The sequence below is a fragment of the Hemitrygon akajei genome, unplaced genomic scaffold (assembly GCF_048418815.1).
Source record: "Hemitrygon akajei unplaced genomic scaffold, sHemAka1.3 Scf000044, whole genome shotgun sequence".
NCBI lineage: Eukaryota > Metazoa > Chordata > Chondrichthyes > Myliobatiformes > Dasyatidae > Hemitrygon > Hemitrygon akajei.
In genome coordinates, this window is record NW_027331930.1 from 2,404,729 (window position 1) to 2,410,728 (window position 6,000).

The following is a 6,000-nucleotide window of genomic DNA, read 5'->3' on the forward strand; positions in this document are numbered from 1 at the left end:
AGGCAGAAACAGGTGCTTCGGGGTCCGGGAAGTATTGTCAAGTCAAGTCAAGTCACTTTTATTGTCATTTCAACCATAACCGCTGTGTACAGGACATAGTAAAAATGAGACGACGTTTTTCAGGACCATGGTGTTACTGTGTCATGTCACAAAAACTGGACTGAACTATGTAAAAAAACAACACAGAGAGAAAAAAGAAACAACTACACTAGACTACAGACCTACCCAGGACTGTATAAAGTGCACAGAAACAGTGCAGGCATTACAATAAATCATAAACAGGACAGTAGGGCAAGGTGTCAGTCCAGGCTCTGGCTATTGAGGAGTCTGATAGCTTGGGGGAAGAAACTGTTACATAGTCTGGTCGTGAGAGCCCGAATGCTTCGGAGCCTTTTCCCAGACGGCAGGAAGGAGAAGACTTTGTATGAGGGGTGCGTGGGGTCCTTCATAATGCTATTTGCTTTGCGGATGCAGTGTGTAGTATAAATGTCCGTAATGGCGGGAAGAGAGACACAGATGATATTCTCAGCTGATCTCACTATCCGCTGCAGGGTCTTGCGATCCGAGATGGTGCAATTTCCGAACCAGGCAGTGATGCAGCTGCTCAGGATGCTCTCAATACAACCCCTGTAGAATGTGATGAGGATGGGGGGTGGGAGATGGAATTTCCTCAGCATCCGCAGAACGTAGAGACGCTGCTGGGCTTTCTTTGCTATGGAGCTGGTGTTGAGAGACCAGGTGAGATTCTCGGTCAGGTGCACACAAAGAAATTTGGTGCTCTTAACGATCTCTACCGAAGAGCCGTCGATGTTCAGCAGGGAGTGGTAACTCCGTGCCCTCCTGAAGTCAACAACCATCTCTTTTGTTTTGTTCACATTAAGAGACAGGTTGTTGGCTCTGCACCAGTCCGTTAGCCGCTGCACTTCCTCTCTGTAAGCTGACTCGTCGTTCTTGCTGATGAGACCCACCACGGTCGTTTCATCGGCGAACTTGATGATGTGGTTCGAGCTGTGTGTTGCAGCACAGTCGTGGGTCAGCAGAGTGAACAGCAGCGGACTGAGCACACAGCACACTGGGGGCTCAGTGTGATGGTGTTGGAGGTGCTGCCTCCCGATTCGGACTGACTGAGGTCTCCCAGTCAGGAAAGCTAGGATCCAGTTGTAGAGGGAGGTGTTCAGGCCCAGTAGGCTCAACTACTGTATGAGGTTGGTGGTGGTGCTTGGAGATCCCCAGAGTCAAAATGGTTGGTGATGGTGTGGGAGACCATGTCCTGGTGTTCCTTACTGGGGTGCTGTTCGAGGGATAACTAAGAGGAGGTGTCTGAGAGTTGGCGATAGGCCTCAGCAAGGTAGGGGTCAGTCCGACAGACAACTACAGCACCTCCCCTATCTGCGGGTTTGATGGAGAGGTCAGGATCAGTGCAGTGGGAGTGGAGAGTCCAACGTTCAGAAGGAGTGAGGCTGGAATTGGAGAGAGGACTGTTGAAGTCTAGACGGCGAATGTCCCGTGAACAGACTTAGTGGGGTCCTGTTCAAATTCCTGTGGCTCCTTTGAGCCCCTTCCGAGGTCAGCACATCTTTTCTTAGATATGAGGCCGGAAACTGCTCACAATGCTCCAAGTGAGGCCTCTTTGTAAAGCCTCACCAATGCATCCTTGCTTTTCCTCTCGAAGTGAATGTCAACATCACAGAGAACTTCCTCAACATCGACTCAACCTGCAAATTATCCTTCAGGGAAGCCTACACGAGGATTCAGAAGGCCCTTTAATTTTTAATGTTTTTAACTATTTTTTCCAGTTACAAAACAGTCTGCCCTTTTATTTCTTCTACCAAAGTACACGACCATGCCGTCCCCGAAATTCAGTCCTTCATCCATTGATGTCTTCTGTAAATCTTTCTACAGGAAAGAAACAGCAATTTGTGTCCGGGAATTCTCAAACACAACACACCTCTGTCCGGATATTTAAGGAGTGACCAGATATTTCCATTGAAACACCGATATATCAGTTGTTGATCCTTGGGGATGAAGTAGTGTCTCATCTCAGCCGGAAACGTGACTGAAATATTTTCGATGTCACTCAGTGAAATCCACTGGAACCGGGCGCTGAGAACACAAGTAACAGAAGTAAGGCTGTTTACAAGAAGGGGATGAGTGGTCTCCATTTTCTAAGGAAGCCGAGATCCTTGAATGTGTCAGGCAGGATGCTGGAGATGTTTTACCAGTCTGTTGTAGCAACTGCAGTTTTCTTTGCCGCTTTACGTTGGGGGAGCAGCATCGATGCAAAATAAACTCATCAGAAAGGTTGGAACCATCCTTGGCCACAACCGGGGCTCTTTGGAGTGAGTGGTGGAGAGGAGTGGTGTCACTAAACAAACGGACACCCATTACGGACAATCGGGCACATCCTCTCCATGAGCGACTGCACAGGCAGCGGAGCACCCTTTCAAACAGACTCACTGAGCACCGCTGTCACAAGGATCGTTACAGAAGCTCTTTCCTATCAGATGTAATAACCACATACAACAGTCCATCTGCTAACCGGCCACCCACAGCTCCAATCTCTTCATTAAATTTGCCGACAGCACCACATTGATTGGCCCAATCTCAAACAATAATGAGGTGGCCTGCAATGAAGAAGTCATCTCTCTGAAACAATGGTGTCAAGATAACAACCTCTCCCTCAATGTCGAAAAATCAAGGGAGCTGGTTGTGGATTACAGGAGGAATGGAGACGGGCTAACCCCTATTGACAACAATGGATCTGGGGTTGAGAGAGTAAACAGCTTTAAGTTCCTCGGGATCTTCATCACTGAGGACCTCGCGTGGTCTGTACACACAAGCTGTGCGGTGAAAAAGGCACAACAGCGCCTCTTCCACCTCAGACGGTTGAGGAAGTTTGGTATGGGCCCCCAAATCCAAAGATCTTTCTACAGGAGCATAATTGAGAGCATCCTGACTGGCTGCATCACTGCCTGGTATGGGAACTTTACCTCCCTTAATCGAAGGATTCTGCAGAGAGTGGTGCGGACAGCCCAGCGCAGTTGTGAACTTCCCATGATTCAGGAAATTTTCAGAGACAGGTGTGTAAAAAGGGGCCGCAGGATCATGGGGCACCTGAGTCAAGGTAATCACAATATATTCCAGCTGCTACCATCGGGGCAACGCTACCGCAGCAGAAAAGCCAGGACCAACAGGCTCCGGGACAGCTTCTTCCACCAGGAATCAGACTGCTTAACTCACGCTGATTTGAGTGCATTTCTATGTTACCTTGACTGTTCTGTTTATTATAAATTACTATGAAATACTACGATTGCACATTGCACATTTAGACGGAGGCATAACGTAAACAGTTTTACTCCACATGTATGGGAAGGATGTAAAAAATAAAGTCAATTCAATACATCTTTCTGCGACAGATCATAGTTCAATAGTCTCTGCAATATTGTTTCATACATTATTATTGCACATTGGTACAGTAGTATTGTGTATGTTATTATTCTCTATTTTTAGTAAAGTCTTCACACTGCTAAGTGCGATTTTAAATATTGCTGCTGTAACGAAAGAATTTCCCACTTGGGATCAATAAAGTATTTATTATTATTATTATTATTATTATTATTATTATTATTATTATTATTATTATTATTATTATTCTCCAGCCCTATATCTCTTTCACCGACTTCACCGCTCTTGACTTTACGCCTCCGCCTTTCCCGTTTTCACCTATCACCTCATGTCGCCCCACAATCTGACTCCGTCCCTTCCTTTCCAGTCCTGAAGAAGGGTCTCGGTCTGAAACGCCGACTGTTCACTCCGCTCCATAGTCACCGCCTGCCCCCCTGAGTTCCTCCAGCATCTTGTCTGTGTTGCTTTGGGTTTCTGTATCTGCAGATTCTCGCCCGATAAATCATTGCGCATGCGTGGTCGGCGCCACCAATCCCGAGTATCGCGCATGCGCTGAGTAGCCCGGAGGCCGAAAACGACCGGACAAAGGTAAGAGCGGGTTCCGGGCGGGTTCTAATTCACCGGCGTCTGAAACGCGACCGAAGGACAATTACTGTGATTTCCAGCAACACTGGTGCTGCACCCCACGGCGGTCCTGGTCCTCCCCCTCTCTCTCAGCCCCATGATCTGTACCCGGCCCCAGAGCATGGGTACCGGCGCATGCGCATTCTCGGGCCTTTCGATGCGGCCAGGGAGGTATCCCTCTCCCTCTCCCTCTCCCTCTCCCTCTCCCTCTCCCTCTTCCTCTTCCTCTCCCTCTCCCTCTCCCTCTCCCTCTTCCCCTCCCCCTCTCCCCCTCCCCCTCTTGTTTTACAGCGGTTGCCACCCAGCTTAATGGTGCATTACCGTCACTTTCTGCTCCGGAGTATGCGATGGACTCACATTCTAAATCCCTTCATCCAATCGGACACATACACATAACCTAACCTACACTTTATCCTCCCCATCCTAGTACCCTATTTCTGTCTATCCATCATATCCTATAAAAAACCCCTGTACCCCTTAAGAAAGCTAAAAATACCCTGACCTGTGTTCTCTCACCCATGCCCAGCAACCCTTTTAATGTGAATTCCTGCACCCCCAGTTCCCTTAGATTAATTCTCATCATCTCTCTCTGTATCCCATACTTCCTGCAACTCAGAACTACATGCTCTACTGACTCCTCTTCCTGACATTCCTCACACGGTCCTGTCTGGCGTTTCCCTATCAATTTCAGTGTTTGGTTTAGTGCACAGTGCCCCAGCCTTAACCTAGTCCACACAATTTCCTCTATTCTGTATCTACTTCCTACCCTAGTACCTGCAACACTTTTTTGTATTTGATATAAATGCCTCCCTTTCCCCTTCCTGTCCCATCTTTCTTGCCACATTTGGTTATTTTTTTTCCCAGATTACACACTTAACCTCTGCTTTACTAATACTAATGTGCATTTCTATATTTTCTTTCTTTATTGCCCTCTTTGCCAACTCATCCACCCTTTCATTGCCCTTCACCCCTACATGAGCTGGAACCCATAGAAATTTAACCTGACCTCCCTGATTTGCAACTCTTGTGACTGACTGAAGGACTTCATGAAGTACATCTTGCCAGCTGTTTGAGTGAGAAGACCTTAAACTTGCTAGTACTGAAGTTGAATCTGAGCATATCAACGCTTTGACTAGTTTAGTTTTCTCCACCCAACGCAACACAACCAACACTGCCATCATCTCCACTGTACACACCGCTAACTTATCAGATGTTCTTCTGCTGATTGCAATTGCTTTTGCTGGTATTGCCACCCCAAACCCTGTCACTCCTGTCTCAGGTTCCTTAGCACCATCTGTATAGACCTGAGTATAATCACTATACATTTCCATCACATAACAGTTAAATGCACTTACCAAATCAGTTTTATACTTTCCTTTCCTTTTTACCTCTAACAAATGCCGGTCTACGTCAGGCCATACCAGCTTCCATGGAGCTACAACCAGATAAACTACTGAAGGACTTATCCTTAGATCAAACACTCCACATGATCTAGCAATATCATTCCCTACCCGACTAATGTTTTCCCTCTGAAACCTCCCATTTTCCCAGGACTCCTGCAACACTCCTTTAGCAGGGTGGGAATCATTGTGTCCCTGCAAATTAACGCAGTAGTTTGCCATCAATTGCATCCTTCTTAATTCCAAAGGCATTGTTCCCATTTCTACCTGCAGGGCTGATACTGGTGATGTTTTAAAAGCCCCACTGCACACTCTCAACACCTGAGCCTGAATCACATCCAGTTTCCTTATAAGAGACCTAGCTGCTGATCCATATGCTACACTTCTATAATCCAACACAGATCTTACTAAAGCCACATACATTCTCTTTAATGCTGAACAACTTGCTCCCCATTCCCTACCAGTCAAACATCTCATCACGTTTATTACTTTTTTACATTTCTCCGCAACTTTCCTGATATGGTCTGCCCATGTTAATCGTGAATCAAATATAACTCCCAGAAATTTAAAT